The sequence below is a fragment of the Manacus candei genome, unplaced genomic scaffold (genome assembly GCF_025592945.1).
Source record: "Manacus candei isolate 608988 ecotype Guabito, Panama unplaced genomic scaffold, ASM2559294v1 h1tg000008l, whole genome shotgun sequence".
NCBI lineage: Eukaryota > Metazoa > Chordata > Aves > Passeriformes > Pipridae > Manacus > Manacus candei.
The window spans coordinates 7,088,679-7,115,906 of record NW_026138056.1 but is presented as its reverse complement, the minus strand read 5'-3'; the positions used below and the strand labels follow the sequence as shown (position 1 = coordinate 7,115,906).

Sequence of the window (27,228 nt, the reverse complement as noted above, 5' to 3'; positions counted from 1 at the left end):
CTTTATTGTTTGGGTTTTTTCGTCCCAATTTAAAAAAATATTAATTGGGATAATACACTGACTTCTCTATAATCCTTCTGTCGCTTACATTCTTAGGGAACACTTACGTTTATGTTATATTTTGAGTCAGGTATGTACCTCCGAAATGAACTCTGGAATTGCCTGGGTTTTTGCATCTGAGTTTGCACTGTCACACTATTTTGGAGCTTGCAAATTTGCATTCTTTTTGAGTGAAACTCAAGTGGGAGATGTAGTGCAGGAGCTGCATCGTCTGCTGATGCTAATGGGTGTCCACTCCTCGAGACTGCATTGCAGTTAATCTCAAGTCAAGAGCAGTGTGGGATATGGCTGAGCTTGGTTGTCCTGCTCGACAGGGCCCTCCCAGCACACAGCACCATTTTGTTTTGAAGCCCTTATGGCTGGGATGACCAGAAGTCCATGGCTTCTAGTGCGAGGACTGTGGCAGCTGTCTGCAGGAGTTGCTGCTGCTTTGTGATGTCTTTTTGTCAGTTGGTGACTCTGGCAACAGAGCGTAACTGTGTGTTTATTTTCATTCAGTCGTTAGTCTCTATCCATAATGGTTCATGCTTTATCATAAAGAAGGAGGATTGCGCGGTGACCGCGTGGGTGAGAGCGCTGTACATCGCTAAGAAAGTAACAAAGTGTTGGACTCATTGAAAAACTTTGAAGTTTTTTAATTTCTGAATTAAACTTGACCAAAGGCTTAAAGTTTTCGTATTACTCTATTCCTGAGTGTATCTAAGAAGCTTTCCTCGATATTCTAGTGTTTGATTAACATACATATTACTAACTCAAAAGAAGCCTATGGAAATACGTGTATGTACTAAAACTAGAGTTGTTGTACTCCATAATAGATCAGTTTTGTTTCTTTTAAATGAAAAGAAAAATACTTATTGGCAGATCGAATGAATTAACAACTATTCTGGTTTATCTGAAAAATCCTGACTTGAAAAAAAAAATTCCCAAACTCCTTGCATTATTAAAGTTACCTTTGCAAAATCTCTAGTGTGCGTTATAGGAAATAGAGTTGTTTGCTAACCAACTCTACAGCCCTTATTAAGCTTTTTGCATTCTGTAAAGGCAATAGCTCTGAAATACAGAAGAGATTGCATTAAATCCTTGGCTGGCAATTTTGTGTGGGATTGAGTATTGAAATGCAGCAAAGCAAATAATGAAGGCATATGTTTACCTATAATTCTTTTTACCTTGGGAGAAGAATTAAATAGGAACAGTTTGGTTGTTGTCAAATTCTTAACAGTTGCTTTCAAGCATGAAACAGTCCCCGGGCTCTCAGAGGATTTACTTAGCAGTTTGAATAGAGAGGTCTTTACTGCTAATGGAACTGAGATGGCAGGCTTAAGCAATGGGGTGCTTTATAGCCTCTTTAGCCACTTGAGAAGATGTAACATCAAATAGCTGAAATCGTCTTGGTCTCCATTGGTGTTTGGGAAGTTGCACAAAGATTGATGAATAAATAATTCAGAGTTGTATGAACGTCTTGATGCCAGAGTGTTGCAAGTATCTAAAAGCTTGACTCACAGAAGGTTTAGTACCAGGAGACATTCTGTAGTTTTTGTGTGAGCTTTGCCCCAGGGAACATTTACTGATGATTCAAAAAAAGAGAAAAAAATCTATTGGGATTGTCTGAGGTTTGTACAGAATGTTTAAGATTCAAAAATGTTCTTCATAAAAAGAAAGATGTTACATTTGTGAGGATGGCTTACAATTATTGAACTATTTAATAGTTGGGATTTCTTATAATTTGAGATGTTTGCTGTTAAATTCCTTTATGATGATTTTTTCATAAACAAGTTGTATTTAATAAGGTCTTTATTAAAACATTTAGGAAGTGTGCATTGACAGTGTGATTGTGGATAAACACCCATCCTGCCTATAAATCAGGTTTCCAGTTTTGTTTTGACCTTAGGTTTTTTTCCTTTTTTTTGTTTGTCTAAGATTTACTTAATATGTGGAGTAGATCTTTTCTTTGAAAGGAGGAGGCAGCAGAAATGCTACTAGCACTGGAAGAATATTAGGTTTACACAGCCTAGGATTTCCTTTGTTTTCTGCCAAGTGGAATAACATTATTGAGGATTCCAAATTTAAAAAGTACAAAACCTTCCCCTCCAATACTTTCTTTCCCCTCTTTAAATTTCTTATTAAACCTGCTAATGAGCTATCTTGTATTTAGAAGCTTTACTACGGGGATCAAAATGTAATGTGAGAAACTCTTCTAGTTGAATACACAGAAACCAGGGATAATTTTCAGTGCTTTGAAAAGGGTCTTGCCTATTCAGTTCATCTAATTTCTACCCATGCTAATTACTTCTTTATTGCCTACACAGGCTTTCCCATTACATTTTGCACTTTTTTTTGGACATGTATCTGGAAGGGTATTGATACAGGGGTCTGTCTGATGGCTCAAACCCCCAATCCTGTGGTAAGGGGTTTCAGTGGTAAACTACTGTCACTCAGAGAATTTAAATGAATGCTCGTTTCTAATTTGAGTTTGGTTAAGCTTTGAGGTTCTGCTCTGTTGTATTTCATTATGCATTTTTTTCTGGATAAAGTTCCCTATTATCAGAAATCTTATTGTTCATTAAATTCTTTAGATTATAAGTAAACTGACTCTCAAACCTTTCTGAAATAGTTATTTGGATGTTATAGGTCTATTATTAAATGGCAGATTTTCCAGACCTTCATTAATGGATGCATTTCTTCTGATGATTCTTTGATTTATTCTGGCAATATTGTCTTTTGTACATTGAAGTCTGCTAAGTTATCTAGCAAAAAAAAAAAAAAAAAGTGATAGTGTATTTTATTGTTGAGTATTTTGATTGTAATATCGGTAGTAGAAGGCTTTTGACCTTGGCTTCATGTTTTTAATTCTTGAGGTTGTTATTTCTCTTGGGTTAGTTTTCCTCCCCCCCATCCCTTAAATAATAGCATCCAAAGACTTCAGAAGCTAAAGTTCTTGTCTGACAAAAAGGCTGAACTACTACAACTGCTACTACTACAACTGCATCATGAAAGCCAGTACCCTGTACCCAGTACACTGGTCCCTTCAGATAGTTGATAAATACTCTCTCACCTAATGCATTGCTCTTAATCTCCAGTGGAGTCAGAATCAGTCTGATTAGATTCCCTTGCAGGTAAAAAGAACATCCACTCTTATTTGGTCTTGTCTTGCTGTCTTCTGCAACAATTTGCCTGTGGAATTTGATGGCAAATGGAAAGTATATTGAAGGCTACTGCCAGGATAAGAGGGCACTGTGATGTTGAGCAGACCTTGCTTCCAAGCAGGCTGAAACCAAAGCAGAATATGTAACAGTTGAAATAATTTGCTTATTTCTAAGAAAGAGCCATGTTAATGAGTGGCACCACAAAGAAAAGCTGTAAATCTTCCTCAGAAGACTTTCAGGTAATATCTGAAGTGTCCATCCGGACATGTGTTCTCTTCTGTAAGGATTCTGTCAAAATGATAGATGAATTCACAGTTCCCATGGGGGAACAGGAAAATGTTGTACATCTCCAACAGTCTCTGAAAGCTATGTGGTGTCTTTTAGTCACTCACCTGCTTCTTATTTTTTCCTTTTTTTTTTTTTTGGTCAGGACTTCCTTTGGTTGACAGTCCATTTAGTGACCTATTGCTGTGGAAGTAAGGGCACTTTTGTTCAGGTCAGCAGACCTCATCCTGAGATACTGTTACATTTACTTGCCTTTTTAAAAATGATCATCTCTTCAGGGACTTCGTTAGCTAAACTCTGAAATGTTCTTGGCAACCTAAAGACTGGTCACCTCCTGTTATCTGAGAAATAGCATGCTTACAATTCTGTTCATGTTTTCAGGGCATAGTCAGCTTTTACAAGTTTCTCTTCCCATTTTAAGGAAAGTCAGTGCCATTTTCCAGGTCAAGAACTCTTTTCTCAATTGTGAAGTGAGGCACAAGACTTCTGAAATGAGGAATATGAAATGGGACAGGTTTGTTCTCCTTAATCTTTTGGGAACCAATGAAGTAAGGCATTTTATAGCTATTTGCTAGTATCTCTGCAAAGTGTTTGGGATGAATTCTGTGTGGAATCAACTGGAAAGTAAAGTAGTTGCTCAGGTGGCTGATCCTCACCTGTAAGCTCATAGGCAAAGTACAATTTCAGCAATTCTGTCACGTGGACTTGCGAAGGGCTGAAAAATCATGTGATTGGCACTGATGGAATAACTGGACTAACTCTGAGAAGATGCTGGCAAAAACGTGTTTTAGTTGCTGTGAGAGTGCATGCGTGCTAGAGAACTAATTTCCTAAAGAAATGCAGACTTCTGAAATGTAAATCTTTCAAGAACAGCACTCTGTGTCCTCACATTAGATTGGGCAATTTAATGATCTGATCATTACAAGCCCCTGATGTTTAGTGTCTGCCTCTCCACAGTGTACTTGTAAAAGAGGAGGGCGGGAATCAGAAATCCTGTGGTAACATTCCAGCTGTATATACAGAGGTCATTGCAGTGTGGGTTGAAATCTTCCATAAGCAAATCATGGCAACTAGTGGTGCTGAAAGGAACTCAGTTAATTCAAATATAATAGCTATTTTGAGAAATAGGATAGGTGGATACTCTACAGTGTTAAATAATTCATAAAAGAGCGAGTATTAATTGAATTAAAACAACTTAATTGCTCTTTATTCTGGAAATGTAAAATGCTAGTATATGCAGGCTAGTATGCACGCTCTTGCAAATACTGGCAACTCTCTGGCAAATCCATGGCGCACTCTGTTTCTCTAAAATACAGCAATAGAATTCCTGAGTCTACTGGTATTTAGCAATTCGTGTGAAAACTTTGTTTACCAGTCTTGAGGTGGTTTAGGGCAGACTGAGTCTGTGGGGGAGCTTTTCTAAGAATAAATCTGCTCTTGATGGCTCTCTTGTAAAGAAGTCTTCTGGGCCTCCTGCATTATGTTTGTGTAACAGGAAATGTTGAGCTCAGGGTCACCCAAGCTAAGAGGCAATCCAGCTTGACAAGCTCGCAGCTCTCTTTTTGTTGCTTTTTGTTTTGTCAATTTATAGTCTTATTAGTGCTGGATTTAAGGAATAAATTTTCACCTTTGAGAGAATGCAGCCTTGCTTTTGTTGCTCTGTTGTTTCTGCTAATGTTTTGCGTACATTTATCAGTTACTTTATTTAAAGAGTGTAAGGGAAGAATGTTTCAAGAATGTATTTTGTCTTTGATTTCTACACATTGGTGTTACCTGACTCATCTCTGCTCAGCATTTAAATATTACTTGAGTAAGTTCTTAGCTTAAAATTAGGATCATATTCCAACCCTCAGCCTCCAATAATATTATAAAATAATATGAAATAAAAAGTCCACTTTGGTACTATTGAAGTCATGTTATGAATATTAACAGTGCTTAGAAACGCAGAAGGGGGTGCTGCTTTCTCTAATAGCCATTACTCCTTCACTCCAAAACCAGTGAATTTCCATACCTCTTTGCCTTTGAAACTGCTGATGATTAGAAGAAAATGTATGTAACTGTTTTGGCGAGGCAGAAATTTGTGTATGTATGTTAGCACATACTTTGTGTTTAGTTTCTGTACAATACAGTGGTATGTGCAGTGAAGCTGCTAGAGTTCATGAAAAATTCCAGAGGTTACTAATTATAGTCCTGCAAGTTGAATATCTGTAACCTCAAGGGTTGCCCCTTCTTGTAGTTTTTAGTATTTCTGTGTTTTGTTGCTTTAATAGTATCCACCTGACCTCTGCATCCTGTATTAGAGCTGTACTGAAATTCTAGTAGTCTTTATCCTTTGCTGTGGAGATCTGGTGGAGATTTCTTTTTATTCAGAAAATCATCGTAGTTTGCTGTTGTGAAAAGTTGATTTTAATAGAAAAGAACTTCTCTTTTTTTGGAGCCTAAGAGTCATTTGGTACTGAAAAGTATTTTTGAACAAAAAAAAAAAAAGGAAAGGCTAGGAGATTACTAATTGTCTGTTAGAGGCCAGTTTCCGTCTTTTGTTTCTCTTTCCTTTTAAAGGAAGCTAATCTGGTTTTGGGTTTATGGAAATTTTTACATGATTATAATACCAGAACTGAGGTGGGGTTGGTATTTGTGGATTGGTTGGTTTGTCTGCCTCCATAGTCTAGGCTGTAGCAACTTCCATAGTTACATACTCTTTGTACCTAGCATTTAGTGTCCAGGTAGTTCATGTGTGTTTCTTTGCCCCCAGCATTCTATGAAGAACCCACATTTGGTAAAACGTCTGGGTTTTGTTTGGGTTGGAATGTTTGCTTTTAAATGCTTTTATTTTCCATCTTTTCTTGCAGTCTTTCCTTCCTGGCATGGAGGCGCTCGTTCTCCATACTCATTCTTTCCTTCTAGACATAGGTTTTTGTATGTGTTTGTCAATATGATTATATATTAGTCTTTGTCTCACTGAATGTTACTGAGGTTGCTGTGTAATGCTCTTCATTATTTAATGTTTCTTCCTCAGTCTTTGTCATCTTCAAACTCAGTTTGGGGATGGTGCAGCTTTCTTTAAGGTTGTTAACACTGTCCTATTGAACATTTTTGTTAAGACCTCCCTCTGCACACCAACTTTATGTTTTGTGTTTTCTTTTTCCAGGTAGTTATTGTATATCTTTGACTAGGTTTTATTTAAATTAAGAAATATAATTTTTTTGTAGTATTCTGATTTTTCTGATACATTATTGTAAAGTCCTCATGAAAAAAATGCATTGAAACTAATATTTTAAAAAATTGGCTTTTAAGCACACACTTCAGGTTTTTTAAGGCAATCTCCATTAACTGGTGTTAATTTATGGTAGTTTAACTGAACTTTGTAACAGCTGTTCTCTCACTGGGGATTGTTCCAGGATCCAGGGAGAGTTCAAGAGGTTTCTTGTTCTTGTCTTTTTTTCCTGTCATTACAGCTTTATCTTCTGATTACAGCTTTATTTCCTGAAATTTACTGCTATTCCAGGACTTCAATTCTTGCATAGTTATTTCCTGAAATAACTATGCATGGTTCAGAAATTGCTGAAGTCATCTGTCTTGGAAAATCTAAACTACATGATCTTACAAGAGCTGCCCAGGGGATGTTAGTCATTGATTGATATCCTCCTTTACTAAAAAAGTGCTATGTTTTTGCATTGTATGAGAAGAATTCCTCCTCTGTCTTCTGACACAGGTAACATGTCTGCAGCCTTGGATGCTTTACCTAGTGTTTCTCATGTACAGAGGCTAAAGCGAGTCTAAAATTGAACCTTATTTACATCTTTATTTAATGAATTAGGTGACTTGACAGAATTTTCTGAGTTTGAGTTCCTCAGCCCTAAAAAGCAGACAGACACTGACCAGGTTAATCAGGCCATGCTTGTTGGTTAGTAATACAGCTGGGCAATTTTAGCCAACTTCATCTGAATTTGACCAGGGAACTGCATTGGAAGCAAATGGAGGTGTGTGGGATTATACCTGTGTGATTGATAGTGATAGTGAAAACCGGCTTGTAATCTTGCACCTTACTGTCACCAAGTGTGCTGTTTGAACATGAAGGTCAGGGAATTTCAGGCATAAGTAAGTATGGATTATCTTGGCCATACATACTTTTTATGTAAACCTCGAGTCAGAAACCAAAGCTTTAGCTTTGCCAGATGCGTTATATCTGCAGCTTACTGTCCTAAGTGCTGTGTGACCACTGTGCTTCTTGCTCTGTCAATCCCTTGTTGCAACATTGGAACCTGCTTCTCTGCTTTTATAAGCTGAAAAAAATCTCAGAAGAAGAGGTAATTAGTTCCTGTTAGTTTTGTGTAAATTTGTGAGTGAGTAAAGGAGGAAGATTTGAGTTAGTGTGTGCAAGGGGAGCGATTGCTGCAGTGCTCCTGGCCAGCTGCTTTGCCCACCTGGAACTGTCACAGCGGGGTTCTGTCACAGCTCATGGGAGGCAGAAAGAGCATCAGGGTATTGAGGGAAATGTGAGGATGCCACTTTGGGGAATTTGTGATAAAATATATTAATTTGTGGCAGGAAATCCTGGTCAAAAATATTTCCTAGAATTCATATTAATTCCATTATGAAAGAAGATGAAGTGCTGATTTTCTTCCTCTAACTTTGATAAAACATAAATATGCAAGTTAAAATTCACTTTTAAGTGGCGTGCAGTGGAGAGGGCTTCTGAGAAAGATATTTTGCCTCTTCATTACTGTATTTTCTTTCAAGGCTATTTTTAGTGTATTTAACATTCTGCTGTGTCCTCAGGACGGGTTTTTAAGGTTCTGAATATTAACATTACTGAATTAATTATTACTTCTATTTGGATTTGATGAAGATTATGTTTTGCAGTGTTTAAGGTCACTTGCCTGAGGTTGTAAGTTGAAGAATATGATTAGCTGGTTGGTCTGTCACTGCTTTTGTGATCTTGGCCTAAACACAGATAGGAGATCTGCATGACAAAGCATGGATTATGTATTTCTATGGTAGCTAAAAAACCTAACCAAAAAACCTGATAGAGGATAGAAGAAGAATAATTATGAAGGCTGCTTTCATTCCTGTCAAATTGCATTTCTTTCTAAGAGTGCTGCATTTAGTGAGATTGCTTCCCTCTCCACCCTGACGGAAGAGAAAATTAGAAATGCTAAGGTCTGTACCTTTTTTGTTATCAATTGAACTAATTTGGTATGAGACAGGAGTGGCAAAGGGCAGCTAAACTTATTTTCAGAAGTCTGTTGTTGCCCTGAAGTTAGATAGGTGGATGGTATCTAAGCCAAAGTTTTCATACAAGTCTCAGTTGATAATTATGTGACTGGAACACAGTAAAACATTGAGTAAAAGAAAACATCAGCAACTTGGATACTGTTTAAAAACTAAGAAAATAAAGCAAGGTTTCATGGAAAAGTAGCGGTGCTGCTTTCAGCATGGTTAAACTTAAATATTAGATGAATGTTCTGTTAAGTTTTTCTGAGTGACATAAAGTGGAAGAATTGTACTACGTATTGACAGCAAGAGTGCCATGGAAGCCCTTTGCCCTGATGCAGGTTGCCGACAAGAATGCCAGCTCATCATTTTTGTTGATGGACTGAATAGCAGCTAACGGGGGTTCTGTGTGGGAGCTGAATTGTGTTGTAGGAATTTCTGGCTAGCTTGTGTTTTTGTACATCCCTGTACTGAAAAAATGCTCAAAAATACAAGGGGCTCTGAAGTCAGACTTTTACAAAGAAGGACAGCAAGTTAAGATAGTTGAAATAAAGTACTATGGCAAAATATTTACCAGACTAGCAATAGAAATACGCTATTAACCTAGTGTAAGAAACAAAAATATTACATTAACAGCGGTCTTCAGGAAAGCTACAGGCCATCCTGATCTGCTTGTTCCTTACTAGCCATCCTCTACTTGAAAAATTCTGAGAGAACTGGAACATTTTGCATCTTTTCATGAAGGTCAGTGTTGTGTAGTTTTGCAGAATCAACCAATTTCAGAGTTAGGCGTCCCTTGCTGAAAAGCCCTGCCAGAGTATAATACAAAAAGAAACATATTTTCCGAAGTAGCTGACTCAAATTTCATTTCAGTGCTGCCAATCCCCACACCTCCACCCCTCTTCCCCTCACAAATACCTCACTGAACCCTTGGCAATCAGCTGCTGCATAGGGAAAATCAGAGACAATCTGAGTAAACAGATGTGTCACTTTGTGGTCTGTACAACATCAGGATTTTCACAAGAGCTGCACTATAACATGGAGAAGAAGCAACTGAAAATAAAGCATGTGAATGAGGTTCTGGCTGTGAGAACATCACTCACAAAGGTGACAAAGAACAAAGGAACAAAAACCAATATTGAATGTAATGACCTTGGTAAGAGTACCGGTTATGAAAGTGTTGTTTAATGCTTGCTGCTATTATGAATATACTTTTGTTCTTGTTACAGAAGCAAATGCCCTGTCTTTAAGAAAAGCATGAGAAAAAAATGAAAAACTAAAAAAGTAATTGAAGGCTGCCTACCAACTAAAAAAGGAAGGAAAAATCCAGCAAGGAACCAATAATTAAAAGCACTAATTGGGGACACTAAGCCCATTCATTAATAAAACTGCATCAACAAAGTAATCAGCAGATTAAAGTCCAAATAATGAAAACATTAGGACTGCAATACTAATATAAAGAACTAAATTAAGCAGAGGAGACATTACTGTTGTCTCTGAAGATTCACTCTGTGTATATGTCCTCAAAAATTAAATTAAATTTTTAAATAATTAAATAGCTTTTACTGTCCTGGAGGGGAAAAAAAAAGTTTAATATACATATCTTGTGGTTCAGTTTTACTGAATAATACTGGGTTGGTTGTATTCCACAAACTTTTAAAATCAAAATCCAACCATTCTAGTCAGGAGTAAATACAATATCACAAGTAATTACTCTGAATATTAGTAGATGATGTGGTTGCTTTATCAGAACAGTAGTAAAATAAGAAGAAATAATACCTTTTCAGTGGTTCACAGGCAGATTTCAACTAATAAATGTTACCCAGTAGAAAAAGTATTTCTACCATTGTTTGACCTGAAAAAGCCTGAAAGAGAATTATAGCAAATAATGGATATTATTTGTCTCGAAAAAACCCTTGAAAATCTGATCTTTGCAAAATGACAAATTTGCCATTTTTCCAATGATAATTTCAGTTAAAATTACTGTTACTGCTTTATTAGATGGAAAGATTAGCTGAAGTGCAATGACACATTATGAGTGTTCTACTAATTTATCTGTTGAATAAAAAAAAAAGAGATGGGGAGAGTTTTTAAAGCAGTAAAATATGTAATCTTATTTAAGTATTATAAATTACAACTAGTTTAAGCCTTTTTTTAATAGTTTAAATGACATTGCACAGTGTCCCTTTTCTATGTTTTTCCCTTTTTTTTTTCTTTTGTCTTGAAGATTTTTTACATGACTGTAAGTTTTACTCCCAGCTATCACCTTCTACATGTTCAGTCATTCACTGTTCTAATTGTTTATGCCACTATGGCCACAGCAACATGCATAGAAAATAATTGCTGCTAAAAGCAGTTGAAATGTAATCGGGCAAAGCAGTCCCAGTTCATCGGAAGTGGTTATTTAGGTAATTGGTAATGTTTGGACGTAGGCTAGAAAGTGAATTAGAAAATTGCTAAAGTTTCTGCAATTTTTTTAATGCTACATGTGATGAGGTTATCTGTTGCTATCTTTGATATATCTAAAATACTTTCAGTAGGTTTCTGTTCTTAGCTCTTAAGTTATTGAAGATATGCATCTACCAGAAGTTCATTATGGGACAAGGGTAAAAATCCTATTACTTCAGTATTCTAAATGTCATAGATCTGGTAAAGAACATCATAATATGATGAAACTACTTCCATAGCTTGTATAACTGCATTTGCAATCTTTCTGTTCTACCTAGTGCCCAGACACATAGTGCCTGGTTAAACTTGGGGACAGTTCTGGTTGCTGGCTCGTAGGTGATCTGCTAAGATCAGAATCACATACTGAGAGCAGTGGTTGATGTCTCCGAGTTGCTTAGTAACTTGTCTACGTGGGTTGTCTTTCTGCAGTTCCATGATGCATGTGTGTGTAATAACAGCCTCACTCAGATGTTCCAGCACCTGCTGGCTCTCGTATTTCCACCACAGGAAGACTGCAGAGTAGTCATTAAAGCAAAGGCTTGGTGTGAGATATCTCTGCCATGGTTGACATAGCTACAGCCAAAGGGTAACTAGAACCCCCAAACTGTAATGCATATTTAGGATGACTGAATTAGCTTACTGTCTGAAGCAAAATGCATTTTGCTTGCCCTTAACAGAATACATGTGTCCGTCCTGGTTTCTGCTATTGGGATGCACAAGCTGCTAAAGTGCAGCAATTCCTATGACATAACATTGGTCAGAACTGCAGCATATGCTGAAGGCTACTGGATGTTTTCTCAATACTCTTTTAGTACCAGAGCACCAGGGGAATTATTTCAGGTGATTAAAAAAAAGGAAGGAAAAAGATCCCTTTTAAATTCAACCCCTTTTTTTTTTGGTGTAAATTCAATGTACCAGTTCATTGTTGTCCAGTCTTACTTTCAATTGTCTTCCATTTTCCAACAGTCCTTTTTCACTTTCTAACTTGCTTGTTCTTGGAAGTGACAGCCAGAAGTTGTGTGACTCGGATGTTACTCACCTCTGGCAAAAGACTACATACTGTAATATTGCTGGGAATCTTGACATTTGGAGGTGGCCTCTACTGCATTAGCTACTTCTAAGTGTTAAATTTTTCATAAATATCTAGTTTTAAAAAAGCAATACGGTATATTTAATCATGTGAAACTTATGCTAGTATGCTTGTAATGATATTTAATTTCAGGCTTTCAGAATTTTTTTTTCAGCCTGTTGTTGTGTGTATTCAAAAATGTTACAGAACAGCAAGTCTTTCTACTTTGACTCTTTCTTTTCCTAGAGAAAAGCATCTTAATCCTTTTTTTAATCTCCAGATAATATCAGATATTGCAATAGATGATTTTGATAATTTTTCATATTGATTTCTAAGATGGATAGAGTTCAATTTTTGATGAACAGTAAAAAATATGAAAAAATAATGTGTCAAGAGCATGTGAATAATAGTAGAGATATGTAATGGTAAGAGAAATAAATCAGAATTTCAACATTCTTCTTTGTGTGTTGCATTATTCACCTCCTTGTTTTTATTTTGTGAAACAGTTAAATTAGCAAATACTTTTTATGGCCTGTTCCACTTAGGAAAGTTCTTCAAAACACTGACAAGAAGCACCATTAGCTGTGTAATATCAGTAAGAGGTAGCAGATCTCTTTAATATCACTTTTTCTGGAGTTTTAACACTCAGACTAGATGCTCTTTGAGATAAAATAGAAATGCTCTCTCAGGATGTCTGTTGCTGAATTAAAATTCTGAAGTTCATGGGAATGAGTTTTATGGGCAGTAATCTTCTGGTGATGGGGAATAATTCCAACCACTTTTGATCATGGTAGCAAACCACAGTAAAGGCACTGATAACGGTTGTGGGATACCCAGGCGTTAAACGCTGTAGTGTTTGTGGTTACCTCACTTTGAATATGTGAAAGAGGTCTTGTGAAGTTAAAAATGCAGGTCAGTTCTGTGCCCAGGCTGCGGGAAGGTGGGATGGTGTGGCACAGGCTGAACGCACTTTCCTGCTTGCTTTGGAAATGCTGCCTCTTGCTGCTGCTGCAGCACTTGACCTCCACATGTTGGCAGTTCGAGAGGTTTCTGAATTTTGGAAATCCTAAACTGGATATGGTGCTGAAAAATGGTGTTACGGTGTTGCATAGCTTTTCATTAATTGAAATTTAGGAGTGGATGTCTGTATGCTGAGATAATTGCATAAAATCATGAGGAATTAGTTGATATGTTTATTTAATTAATTGGTGTTATTTGTCTTAATTTAGAAGTAAGACACATAAATGTTTTGGGTTTTTTTTTCTGGTCAACTCTCTTTAAATTTTATCTTTGTGTTGCCTTATCCTGCCATGCCAGGGTCCTGTCTTCTCATTGCGCAGGCAAAGGTAGAGAAGTTTTTTAAGCATGTTTTCTCATTATCATTGAATAGCAGTTTGGTTTAGTGCTTTGCCTTTTTCCAAGGGTGGCAGGCCATCTTTTCTGTTCACCTGTGTGACGGTTTTTTGTTTGGTTTTGTGCTTTTGTTTCTATAATTTGTGATATAGCAAGTGAACATGCCTATTAGTGTTTGGTGGGTGACAGAGAATGACCAGTATTTTTTCTTTAAGTAGAAAGAAAATCTATTGTATACTTCCCCGTAAACTGCATATTTGCCATATTTCCATCAGGTTTTGTTTTTTCTTTTTCTTTTTTTTTTTTTTTTTAATGGTGGAGCTTTTTAAAGGGACTTTGGAACCAGTTTGATAAAAATTTACAGAACTTACTAAACTTTTATGTTGTTACTGGATAACTTGGTGACAGTGTGGAAGAGCTCAGTGGTGAGCTCAGTACACTGATCATCAGCAGTTCAGGTGTCTGTGTATTTAGGGACTTTTTCTGGTCATTGACTCAAAACAAAACAAAGCACCTCCACTTCCTTTACAGGTATTCACAGTGAACGCACACTGTTCAACAAAAAAACTGTGATTTCTTCTGAGTGAAATTGTCTGTCTACCTGTCTTGTTGTTTAATACCAGTCTTAGATTTTTATGTCACTAAAAGTAAGGCTGATCAGTGTACTCTTGCAAATGCTCCAGCACTTCTTCCTAGGGATCAGGTGCCAAGTTTTATATCATTTAAGAGTTTTCTCATTTTCCTTAGCATATTCCTTCATTATGTACAGTTTTACAGGAATTCAGTGCACATACTTTTCTTTATCTTTTGCTCTGTGTCAGTGTTTAGTATCTTTGGTTGTTGGTTGTACAGCTGCTAAGCCAAAGAACATTTAATATGGAAAAGACTTGATTTGTTTGGGACCAAGCGATAAAGCATATTTTTAGTGATCTTTCACAATAGGACATTTTGTGATTGATTAATGTACTACAGAGGAAAGGCTAGGAAGCCTCTCTCTCCTTTACTTTTTTTTTTTAATTATTATTTTTATTCCTGTGCTTGCCTCAGTGCCCTGAATACTCCTGTGTCAGCAATTAGCAGGAACAGTGTTTCATTAATCCATCAGATCTCTGATGTGGCACATTCTAAGGCCAAGAGATAATAGGGAATCATTTGTTTAAACCTCAGGATTAGCCTCTGATGGATCAGACTGCAGTGTGTCATTAACAGCAATGGTGGTAGAACTGTAAACTAAAGCAGATACACGGTGTGTGGTTGATACTCTTAAAATCAAGTGACAGCTCTGTTGTGTCGTACCTTTAAGCTGGTAAACAGCTATTGCAGCTTACATAAATTTGAGAAATAGCTGTGTTATTTTCATTAGTATGTATAGTCTCCTGTTGTATGAATCACTTACTATGTAGCCATAACACCTCTGATACCAAATTCATACCGAAAGGAGCCTGGGCAGGTTTTTTATATTATTAATCTAGATGCATTTAACTATTATTATTAATGCAAAAGTGCATCTGAAATGTCTGATCCTTATGAAGCACAGCAATTCCACTAAACCAGAGGAGTTTTTATATTCCTTGTAGGCTTTTAGAACAAGCTGCTTCATTTCTGTGCTGAAGCACGAGCTTTTAAAAATGAGAACTCTTCAAAATGCTAGCAGTTGATTTAATTTGTAACTTATGCAGTATATTGAACTCGCAGATTATGTGCCCTTATATTATGGAGATAAAAGAGGATTTATAGGTGGTTTCTCCTTTTGATTGAGTAGTACTTTCACAAGAACACTGTAAGTGCTGTAATGGCTGAAGTGATAAACCTTGCCAATCCTATTTGGCTCACATGCAGAGACAGGAAGGGTAGAGACACATCATGTAGGACTGAATGGCAGATAGCAACTTGTCTTTAATCATAGCCAGGCATGAAGGAGCTCTGATTCCTCTGTATTGACAATATTAGTTCTGTTATCAAGAAATACCAAAGTCGTTTGTAAGGGTTGTGTTGCACTGGGTTAAGAAAGGTTGTCCACTGTGGCCTCATAGTTTCTGCCTACATTTTCTAAAGCTTGAGGTACATCTGGCTGCTTCTTGTTGCAAGTCAGCCACTGTCTTTGCTTCCACGTCCACTAGCCTCTTTAGTATATTTTGCTTTCTAGGTCAGTTAATTGGCTTTTGAACTCCACAGAAAATGAGGAGCTGAGGGTTTCCTCCTTATTCTGCTGCCAAAACAACTCAGCCTCTAGGTCAATCATGACCTATATATATAAATCCACTTGCCAAAATGTACTCTTGCCTTATCCCCCATTACTGAAAGGGTTGTGGGGATTTAATTGAGGGCAGTCGTATTCTTGTCCTTGCTAGGGCCAAACAGATCCCTGCTTGGATGCAATATGGAGGCAGGTGGGAGATAAGCAAATATATTTGTTTTCCTTTCTTGTCTTGAAATGTATCACCTAATGTGAAGCCAAAGCCAGGTGGAATTCTGTTTGTGTTTATTTTAGTGCATTGGCTTGTTACATACTCTGTATTCTTAATTGGAAATTAGCAACAACTGCTTGAACAAACATTTTATTATTAGACTACGTTATCCGTGGAGTTCATTGACATCTTGTGGTGGTCATCTGCACTTTTGAATAGTTAGACTGGATATAATGGCATTACTTCTGCAAAATGGTTATTGACAGAGGCGTAATTTTTTAATGGTAGACCTAAAGATCTTTCAAATCAGAACCCTACTGGAATAAACATAGTCATTAAAAACTTCAACAACATAAAAAACTCAATACACCTTAAGATAAATGAATGAAAGCAGTTGGCAGTCTGAGATGAATGAGAGAGGTCTGTTCAGCAAACACATATTTGCTAATTTTTAGTTACATGCTCATGGTGTAAAAGTTGACCATTTATATGAACTTATTGCCAGTGGTAAAAAGTGCTCAGAAGTAATTTTATTTTGAAAATGTTTTGGGTCTTCTGTGTTTGTGAACATTTAGCAACCTTGCAATATGCCTAGAACATTAGAAAACACGATGTTAATTGTTCATCCTTTCAGTACTGGAGCTCTAGCTGTAGTATCATATTTGTCACAGCTGCAGTAGTGTGACTAAAGTCTCTTTTGCAGAAATGAGAGCTTTCAGATAAATAAGGGTCAATCTACTTTGGCATTGCATTAGTGCCATAGGTGGCCTGTGTAGCTGCATTTTCTGGTGTACAGGCTGCGGAGTTCTGCACAGAGTTTAAAGTGATTTCTTATTGTGGGCTACATTTCAGCATCAGCTGTCTAATATGGAGGAGAGACAGGTATGGATGCTTGTTCCTGTGTTCACTATGTTCCCTATTGAAAGAAACATGAGTAGTGTAATTTGGCCGTGACCACGTGAAGCACAAAGCAGACTTGCATGTAGTTCCTGTGTTGCCTTTCTAACTTTGGTTTTAAATGTTTTGTGTTTTAACAGTTTCTTTTTGTTGTATGTAGATTTTTTTTTTCTTCCCCTCAGTGGAAGGACTGAGGGAAAAAATACAGTCAGTATAAGCTGGAGTGGATCAGAAACGTGCTAGCTATGGTGCCCAGTTCATAGATTCCATAATTTTGAATGACCACCTCCTGTTACCAATATTATATATAAAGATGAAAGTGTAGTAGATCAGTTTTCTTCATTCTGCAAAAAGTAACAACTTTGCCTTCTAATTCATTTTTCTTCTTGTAATTTCCTTCTGTAATTTCTTCAGAGGGCAATTATAGTCTTCCTGATGTGCAGTGTTTTCATATAACACTCTAGTTTGTTTTATTCAGTGAGAATTTTCTGTCTGGAAGTGATTATTTTATTGTGCTGAACTGCTTATCTTCCAAATTACCATTTTTTAATGATTGTAGTTGAATTGTGTGTGCTTTCAGTCCTTGTCCTCTCCAAGTCTCTCATCTCTCCTGACTTGGTGAAACATTAGGTGATTAGTGTACACTACGAGCAGGTGGAAGACTGAGGAAAAGCGAGGTTCATTCTGCAGTTTCATGTGAGGGCACTGAGAGCAGACTGTCATAGCCTTCAGTAGCTCTGTCTGTCTTCCTAAACCTATGCAGTGGGCTCATCTTTACTGTCACCTTGGGGACCAAGAAGGTTTGGATTCTCACAGATGCCTGCCCCTAGCCCGAAAGCTGTTCTCTTCCATTCTGTGTTATGGCATTTTCAGAGGAACTGGCAACAGCCCTGGGGATTTCTCTGACATTAAAAAATAAAGTAAAAAAAATGGTACAGAGTGACCTTTTATTAACTCGAACCTTAAGCAACTTACCAGAGCTACTGGAGTAAAAGCAACACCATGGTGGATTCAACTTTTAAATTGGTACGGTTGCATTTTCAGTTTTGTGTCTGTTAGTGTATCCCCTAATGCACTGACTGGCTCTAGTTTTCCTAATACGAACCCATAGCTAAGGCTTTGAAGAGACTGTCCAATCTTGGAGAATAGCTGACCAATAATAATTTATTTACAAAAAAATTCAGTAAGAAACCCAGCAGAATATTTTTATGATCAGAATCTGCATATGCTGGAAAAACCATCAGGATTGTTTTCCACTGAGCTGAATAAAAAAGCTGCATTTCCTCTTTTGGCTCTTTGGAGGCCCCTCTTGGCTTTGCTGATTGGCATTTTGGGGTGAGAGTCCCTTTTTCATTTAGGAAACCCGGGCTGTCTGGAGAGCAAGCCGCTCTTTTTGCAGTTAAAGACTGAGCAGTTTGCCGTTTACTTGTATCTTATGGGGCTTTCTCTTCACTTCAAATTAAATTATTTTTATATCATAAGATCATTGCAAATTCACTTGACCTGAGATAATCTGACCTGTGGTCGATGACGATCATACTGTCAAGACAGATATATAGTTATGGTGGGATGAGGGTGAAGCTGAATTACTTTTATATTTGGGGTGTTATTTCTGCACCTGGGAACAAGCCACTAAATAAGAAGCAGTCTTATTACATGTATCCAGCAGAACTCTAAATACAAAGCTATTCCGTTTAAAAACAAAAATGTAAAATTTGTCTCTGATGGACAGTGAATCAATAATCTCCTGCTGTATATGAAGTGTTCCATAAAGAAGATCCATCTTACTAGAGTAAATGGAGATTAGTTCTGCTAGGAGAGAAATCTTGTGTCATAAGTCATTGAGGTTGCTTCTTTCTTCTTCTTCCTCTATAGCCCCATGCCTGTTTCTCTCTGTTCTTTCCCATAGAGAAGACTGTGCTGTTGAGGCAGAATGGCAAATCTTACAGAGTTACTTCTTTTACTCTTGTTTTGTGGAAGTGAATATAGAGACACTGTTGTGCAATTCCTTAAAAATTATTTTGTCTTTAGAAGTCCTTTCCCCTGCTATCTCCCCCTGAATGTTATCAGTGAGCCTAACACTGCATATTTTGCCATATCTGCTTGTCCAAAGAATCCTGGGAGGAAAGTGAGACTGTGAGAGGTAGAGGGACTACTGAAAGGTAGAAAATCCAGCCTGTGAAGATTCAGAGACTGGGGAGCTTAGAAGGGGAAAGGAAAGCAAGCTGGGAGTCAGCAGGGAGAAGGGGGATGAAAGGTCTTCAGTCAACTGTCTGGTCTTCTGCTAGGGTTTATTTTCCAAGGTAGTGTAAGGTGGGTAATTTAATTTTAATTTTTTTTTTTTTGGGGGGGGGACATAAAGGGATGGGGTGGAAGGGGGAGAATGATGTGTTGATGGTGTTACTTGGTATCACACCAAATTATTGAGTCATGAGTATGGAGATAGCTAGATAGATAGATCCCCACACTGCGTTTATCTTACAGGCTCTGTGTGTCTGTAAGTGGAAAAGGCTACAATTCAAGATATTTGGACAATTTTACATTTAAAAACAAAACCAGCAACAACAACAACCAAAGACACAATTTGCAGTGCTGTCTCCTGATGGGATCAAATAATAGGAGTAAGTGCAAAATCAAAATCAGTGTGTAAATAGTCCCTTCTTTAAATTACTCTCAATTTAAGCAATTTTTGCATCTGTCAATACCTTTAAATAGATTGCAAAATTCTTGCAGTAATACATATGTTGATGATCGAAGCTTTATGGGTTTTTTCATGCTTGTACTATACAACACCATTAGAGGAATCCAGACCAGATACTCATGCTGCGTGACAGTCTTCCACCAACTGTTTTATTTGCTGTTTATATATGGATATTAGGTTGGAAGCAGTGCTCATCATGTAGGGGAGAAGGTGAAAACATGGCCTGACTTGGCACAGAACCCCGTCAGAATTATACAGTCAGCTTCTAGTCTGTATCAGCTTTCAAGCATGCCCCTTTGCCAAGGTGTAACCTATGCCAGCAACTACTTAAGGTTCTGGAGTCTATTCAAAAAAATCTTGTTGATTCTGATGCAGCTACCCTAAAGACAGTAACTGTGCTGGGTGCAGGTTGTCTGGATTCCTGCTTAAAGCATCTGGCAAATTGGGCATGAATTGCAAGAGCTAGTGTGTTCATGCCCGTGTTTTCCGCATCCTACCTATACTGTCTGTTTGTAAATTACCAGCATATGTTTCTCTGGGCTTTGGTGTTTTGTTATGAAAAGAGGGTGCTAGTTTTGCTCGAGAGTAGCAGTAGGCTTTGCTGCAGCACAACATCTAGTCCTAAGTATACTGCATGTAAAACCCAACATTCATCCTTGTCATGTAGATATCCTTGTGGATGCAGAGTTTGGGTCTCAGATTTAAACTATGACCTAACTGTACTGCCATTTAATTGGATGGTATCTGGGCTGTGGGGTTCAGAAAAAAACCAAAAGTAGATCTAGGTTGCTTCTGAATATAAAAATAATAAAATTTTGTGTTGTTGATTTTTATGACTGTAGAAGTTATATAACATTGTTTTTCAAGTTGTAAACTGACTGTAAGTGAAAGTCTTTATTGGAGATCTTACACAAAATGTGTTTGGTTTAATTAATTTACTGTGTACTCAGCGAGAACACTCTATAATAAAAATTTCCAGTGTAAAAGTCCGGTGTGGCTTAGACTTTATTAAAGGATTGTGAACTTTAGATTTCTTAGTAAAATACTGTCAGATCTGTGCTTTGACTTTATGTCTGTGCCTGATCAAGGGATGAACATCCATGGTTTCTGATAATATTGTAAACATTCTGGAATATTTAATCTTAGTAATGTGCCTTCATTTATAAAATATTCTTAGAAAATGTGAAAATAACTCCTTAAAAATCTCCAGTTATAAGGAAGATTTAATAAAATAAACTCTAAATTGCTGTTCAGTGATGAAATGGGATATAACCCTCTTAGTAAGTTTTTGTGCTGTAAAAGGGAAGCAGTCATTCTGAATTTAGCACTCATAGAGACCTCTTCTGTTTGTAATATGCTCAAACACCCAGCATCATATGAAAAAATAAAAACACTTCAAAAAACCCAAACAAATAAAAAAAAAGGCAAAATAGAACTATGATAAACTCAGATGTACCTACCATGTTCATGATGCTGTTGTTCGTAGAGGTAGGTGACCTGTGGTCTTTCAATCAGAATTGTAGCTCATCTCTGAGAACAATGGTGAGTATGCTACCTGTTACCTTGCCTCCTGTTTGTCATCTCATTGCTTATTATGAAACAGGAGAGGTGAAATGATCTGTAGAAACTTAAGCATGTTTCTGTATCTTTTCTCATTTTTAACTGTTTTGATCAACTTTCTTGTGTTATTCCAGTCCTTTCTTACTGACAATAATGACAGTGCGGCTTCTTTCTGTTTTACATTTCCATTAGGACTTCCTTTTGAATTTTAGCCCATATTTCTCTTTCATGGTCAGATGGTCATTTGGGCCAGCTGCTCCCAGTCAGTCTCTTATCTCAGCATCAGTCTTCGTGAAAAACAAGGCAAGTTGGTACACTGGAATGTGTGTCCCATCCCATGTTGTGACTCCCTCCCATGAACATGCCTGTAATCATTGCTCTATCATTTTTTTGGGCGGAAAAAAAAGTATAGTCTTTATTTTTGAAGGCTATAAGTCACATCGGATTTCAATTTCTGAATTTTACATTGACAGGAGGCAGATTGCAGTGAAGACCATAAACTGACAGTTTAGGGCAAGCATGCTATTGCCTGAGGCAGTCAAAGATGTAGCCCACTCCATCCTTCTGACTTTGGACATTCATCCCTCCTGAGGTTCCTTGTCCTTTCTGATGATAGATTGAGAAAGACAAGCAGCACATGGGTAGACAAACACCTCACCCAGGCACTTGGTGCCATTTAACAGTTTCTTCCTGCATTTGACATTTTCATTTCCCTTCTTCACCTCACTCATCACTAACTGTTTGGGTCTTGTTTTCTGTATGCAACACTAATAGAGAATGACAGAATACAAATACAAGCTCCATTACTCATTTTATATGCTGTATATTCTAGCAAAATTATATAGGGATCCTCAACAGCTGAACCATGAATGGAACACTTAAGATTTAATTGACGTTGACCTTATACAACTATCATTCAGGATAAAGTGTTGGGGTTTTTTTTCGGTTTTGTTGGTTTGGTTTGGTTTGGGGTTTTTTGTTTACTTGCTTGGGACTTTTTCATTGTTTTTTTAATGAAGCATTGATACTAAAGAATGTGCAGGTATTCAGTTTAGTACTCTGTAACTATTTTCTGAGTTTACTACAGTCACAGTACCACTATCAAAAATACTAAACCCATTACAAATCTATGGTCAAGTATTGTATTCCATGGTTTGAGTGTGGGTTTATGATTGAAGTACTAATCTGGAAAGGGAAAAAAATAGTCTTTTGGAATAGGAAATAATGTTTATCTACTCAAACCCACTGGAAATACAAATGGCAGTGGTAAGGGTGAATTAAAATGAGACTTCCGGTCGTCTGCTGTTTCTTCCTTCAGATGCTCCTGTGTGTGGTGTAGAACAGTTTATGGAGCTGTGGTAGTTCACACTTTTTTAATGAATTTCAGAGACTTTAAATCAAATTCTAGAGGATTATTTAAGCTGAGGGGGCCCACCTGCAAACTGGAGACCAGACAAACTGTAGCCTGCTCAGTTGTAAAGTGTGTGTGAGCTTTTGTATTATTTTGTATGGTTGAAAATAGAAAGCTCTTCAGCTGTGGATCGCATTTGTTGAAGAACTTAGCAATGTATGCTTATTTACTCAAGGATCATGAAGAGCTATACCGACTGTGTGTCTCTTGCCTTCTATCATTGCAGCCCTCCTGACTCTAACATTGTCAGGTCTTAAGAAATAATGTGATAAAAAAAATTAAACTTTTTTTGTTTTCCCAATTCTCCTTTTGTATACAACACAATTAAGGTCAAAATTTTTGAAGGGAAGTTGTTCTGGGACAAAATATATTAGGTCTTCATTTATGCCGTTTAATCCTATTGCACAAGAGCTACCATGGGACAAATTATGAGGACAGAGAAAGGTTTGATCTTTGTTTCCAAAATAAAGGCGTGTACATTGTTCATTTATCTCTAATCCACCATTCTTGAAAATGCAAAAATTCTCATAGTGTCCGTTATTACATAGAGATATTCATTACACAGGATTATGAAGCTCTGCTGACTGCTGTGACTGATTTGTTTGTCCAACTTTATTTTATGGATAGAAACTACATGTAAAATCATATCTGTTCCTAAAAGGATGCTGCTACTGCATATTTAGTGTTAATACAGAAAAGCTGCTAGTTGAAAATATAAAAACGAATATCATGAGTATTTGTAGATGCTTCACTGTGAGTTGAAAAAGAAGAGTATGCAAGATTCGTTCAAGAAAAAAATGAAAAGGTTAATTTTTTATAATCATCTATAATGTTACTCATAAATTTTCCAATTTCTCTGCTACTGAGCTACAATACATTATTTAGAACTTAAAAGATATTAATTTGAAAGACTGATCTCCAGAGATAAGCCAGCTTTCCTTTTTAATAGACCATTTAAAGTACAGTGTGCCTGGCAAGAGTTTTGCAGATAATATTTCCGATTGCATTAAAATAATTACTTAAGTTATATTATTCCAGACATTTGTACTCTGAGGAGGAGTACATGATAGCACTTAGACTTCATATGTGATGATATAGCACCAGGTTCCCATGTGAAAAATCTAGATTTCTTCTGGTAAGTTATTTGGTTTAGTTCTTAGCATTTACATAGTAAAATATTGCATGCCATAAATGTGCAAACCTTCTTTGTGTTGACTGCCTCTTGGTTTAACATATGTTGCTCCTCAAGCATTTCTTCTTTATTTCCTTACAAACATGAATTAAAAAATAATTTCTTGTCTACTAGCTATTTTTCCTCTGCTTTAAGGCATGTTTATCCTTAAATGTATGTGGAGATGAGGGCAGGATATTATATTGCTTAATCATAGATGCTTCAATCAGACATGCATGATTCTCTTGCACTTGTGCACTTGTGTTTAACTCCAGAATACAGAGACTTCCAAAAATCACCCTCTTAAATAAGGCCTGGACAAGAAAGCAAAACCAGTCTATGTCAAATGATAATTCTGAAAAAAGAAAGTTTTTCAAGTATGGTGTTTTTCTGTAGGCACGTGAATTTTGGTACACCATGCAAATAAAACTTCTGTGAAGCCTTCAATTACCAAAAGTTTGCTAAATTGATTTACTCTGTAACTGCCCTCATAAATAGTTCCCTGTTTGGAGGACATGGATTATATGCAGTTATTAAAGCAGCTTCCATCTTATTTTTGCTTGGTATTACCATGCTTCAGATCCAAAAACCTGCTAGAGTTTGCTTGCCCACTTGTGTCTCATTTGAGGAGCAGACTTGTCTTTCCTGACTCTGCTTGCCCAATGACTGGCACTTAACTGGGTCTTCAGTATCCAGTGGACCTCTGTGCGTTCTGAAATCTGTCTGCTTTCATATGTCTTCTAACATAGGTAGTTGAAACCTGGCCAATACTTTTGTCAGGGGAGAAGATAATAGAAAACAAAGATCCAGTTTACTGGAGTTTTTCATGTGAAATAACCATGTGGGTTAAGATTAACTAATATCTTGAATGGCTACTTATTCAGTAAATATGAAAAATCAGTATTCTGTAAGAAATTAGACACTGTTTTGGTGCCGTTCATGTCTTATGAAACAGAAAATGTTTGGCATCATATGTTATTTTTCTCATTTCAACTGCAAGTGATAGAGGAGGAGATTGTGTTGTGCTTCTTTTTAAACTATACAACAGAATGGGCATTCACATAAAGTAAAACTAAATTTCTCTGAATCATTTTTGCATTTAATGCTCTTTTTATACTGGCATTTGCTAGGATATGGCTGAACATGGCTTTTTTTGGTCTTGTCATCTTTCTTCTTGACATGCCCTTTCTGCTAGAAGGGTTTGAAATTGGCTAAGGTATCCTATCAAGAGAATCATTACATGAACAGCATTGATGATTTAGATGAGGGGATTGAGTCCATCATCAGCAAATTTGCAGATGACACTAAGCTGGGGGGGAGTGTCGATCAGCTGGAAGGCAGGAGGGCTCTGCAGAGGGACCTGGATAGGTTGGAGAGTTGGGCTGATTCTAACGAGATGAGGTTCAACAAGGCCAAGTTGCACTTTGACCACAACAACCCCATGCAGTGCTACAGGCTGGGGACAGAGTGGCTGGAGAGCAACCAGACAGAGAGGGACCTGGGAGTTTGGATTGACAAGAAGCTGAACATAAGCCAGCAGTGTGCCCAGGTGGCCAAGAAGGCCAATGGCATCCTGGCCTGTATCAGGAACAGTGTGGCCAGCAGGTCCAAGGAAGTGACTCTCCCCCTGTACTCAGCACTGGTGAGGCCACACCTTGAGTACTGTGTCCAGTTCTGGACCCCTCAGTTCAGGAAGGATATTGAGGTGCTAGAACAGATCCAGAGAAGAGCAACAAGGCTGGTGAAGGGACTCAAACACAAGTCCTATGAGGAGAGGCTGAGGGAGCTGGGGCTGTTCAACCTGGAAAAGAGGAGGCTCAGGGGAGACCTCATCACTCTCTACAACTCCCTGAAAGGAGGTTGTAGCCAGGTGGGAGCTGGTCTCTTTTCTCAGGCAACCATCAGCAAGACAAGAGGGCATGGTCTCAAGTTGTGCCAGGGGAGGTTTAGGTTAGATATTAGAAAGAATTTCTTTCCAGAGAGGGTGATCAGACATTGGAATGGGCTGCCCAGGGAAGTAGTGGATTCTCCGTCCCTAGAGATTTTTAAAAAGAGACTGGATGTGGCACTTAGTGCCATGGCCTAGTAACCGCAGTGGTAGTGGATCAAGGGTTGGACTTGATGATCTCGGAGGTCCCTTCCAACCCGGCTGATTCTATGATTCTATGATTCTTTCTCTCTCTTTCTCATGCAGTAAAAGTCTTATGCAGGGTTATCTGGCCCACAGAAATTTTTTCTAGTTATTATAGGTGTATTACTAATTTTGATGAAATTTTCTTGTGGTGTGCCATTGGCAATAGATAGCAGGAAAGGGTGGGTCAATGTGAATACTTGCATTGCTGATTCAGAATTAAAATAGAATGTTTTTTGCTGCTTTTCTCCCTGTTCAAAATTAACTTGTTTTTCCTTGTATCACGAGTAAGTGCTGTGTAGCTGTGTAGTTTCTCCCCTTCACTTGCATGAATGGGTCTCTAAATTAAGAATCTTAAATGTTTGTTTCATTTACAATGAAGAGGATACTAGAGCTTCGATGTTGAAACTAGCTTGTGTACTTCAGTGTTATAAACAATTTAAGCATATGCTTGAATATGGTGTAACATATGTTATGGAAGGAAAATTTTATGTGTAATCACTCTTGCAGCAAAATGGAAAACAATAAAGTCAAGAAAGGGCATCTGGAATCATGTTCTTTGACCAATGACCTTTAGTTTTTCATAAAGGAAGTAGACTAACTTCTCAGATATATCAACTGCTTCCAAGTAGGGTAGGTATTGCTCAATACCCTTTCCAGGCAGGGCTAAGGGTTACTAAGTTTTGTTATTGGTAGAGTACCAACTGTGTTTATAAAAATCAGTATTTTTGGTATGTGCTCAGTAATTTTAAGTGCTAGTAGGATGAGAGTTGCTCTGGATGAAGGTAGGCAAGATGCTTGGTGTTACTGGAAGATCTCGAAAGCGAGAAGATATAAGAGATAAAGTAGTCCAAGCTCAAAAGGTCATGTTTTTGGTGGAGAGAAGTAAAAACACGAAGTAGCAAGAGACGGAGGATCTTAAGACAAGGAAAGTTATTTTTAGAGGAAACCTTTGAGTCTTTTTTTCCCCTATGTTACTTTGAATAGGCTGTTTTTCTTTTCTTCTCACATCTTTTATTCTGACATAAAATTTGTGTGCAGAACAACCTTTTTATGCACAGTAGTACACATAGTAGTTCTTGGCATAGAGTGGCTTCAGCGCAAGTTTGAAGCACGTCATCTTTACATACGATTGGATTGGGTTTTGGTTTTTGCTACAAAATTTAGCAACTCTCCATTCTCCTCCCTCATGGGTTTCCCTTGCTTACTCATGTTACTTTTTCCCTTACCTCTTTTGCCTGGCATACTGATGGTGTCATCTGCTTTCTTCTCTACCTTATGAAAACTGAGCTGTTGAGATATAATTAGCAAAGTGTAGTGGGTAGAAGATGGAGCTGTGTCAGTGCTTTGGATAGAACGTATTTCTTTTTTTTTTTT

General features: G+C 37.4%; 1 protein-coding gene across 9 annotated transcripts in view; it reads left to right on the top strand.

Moving 5' to 3' along the window:
• The window catches only part of PTPRM (protein tyrosine phosphatase receptor type M), a 453,290-nt gene that overhangs the window by 27,775 nt on the left and 398,287 nt on the right, over window positions 1–27,228 (top strand). The gene's annotated exons all lie outside the window — the stretch shown is intronic.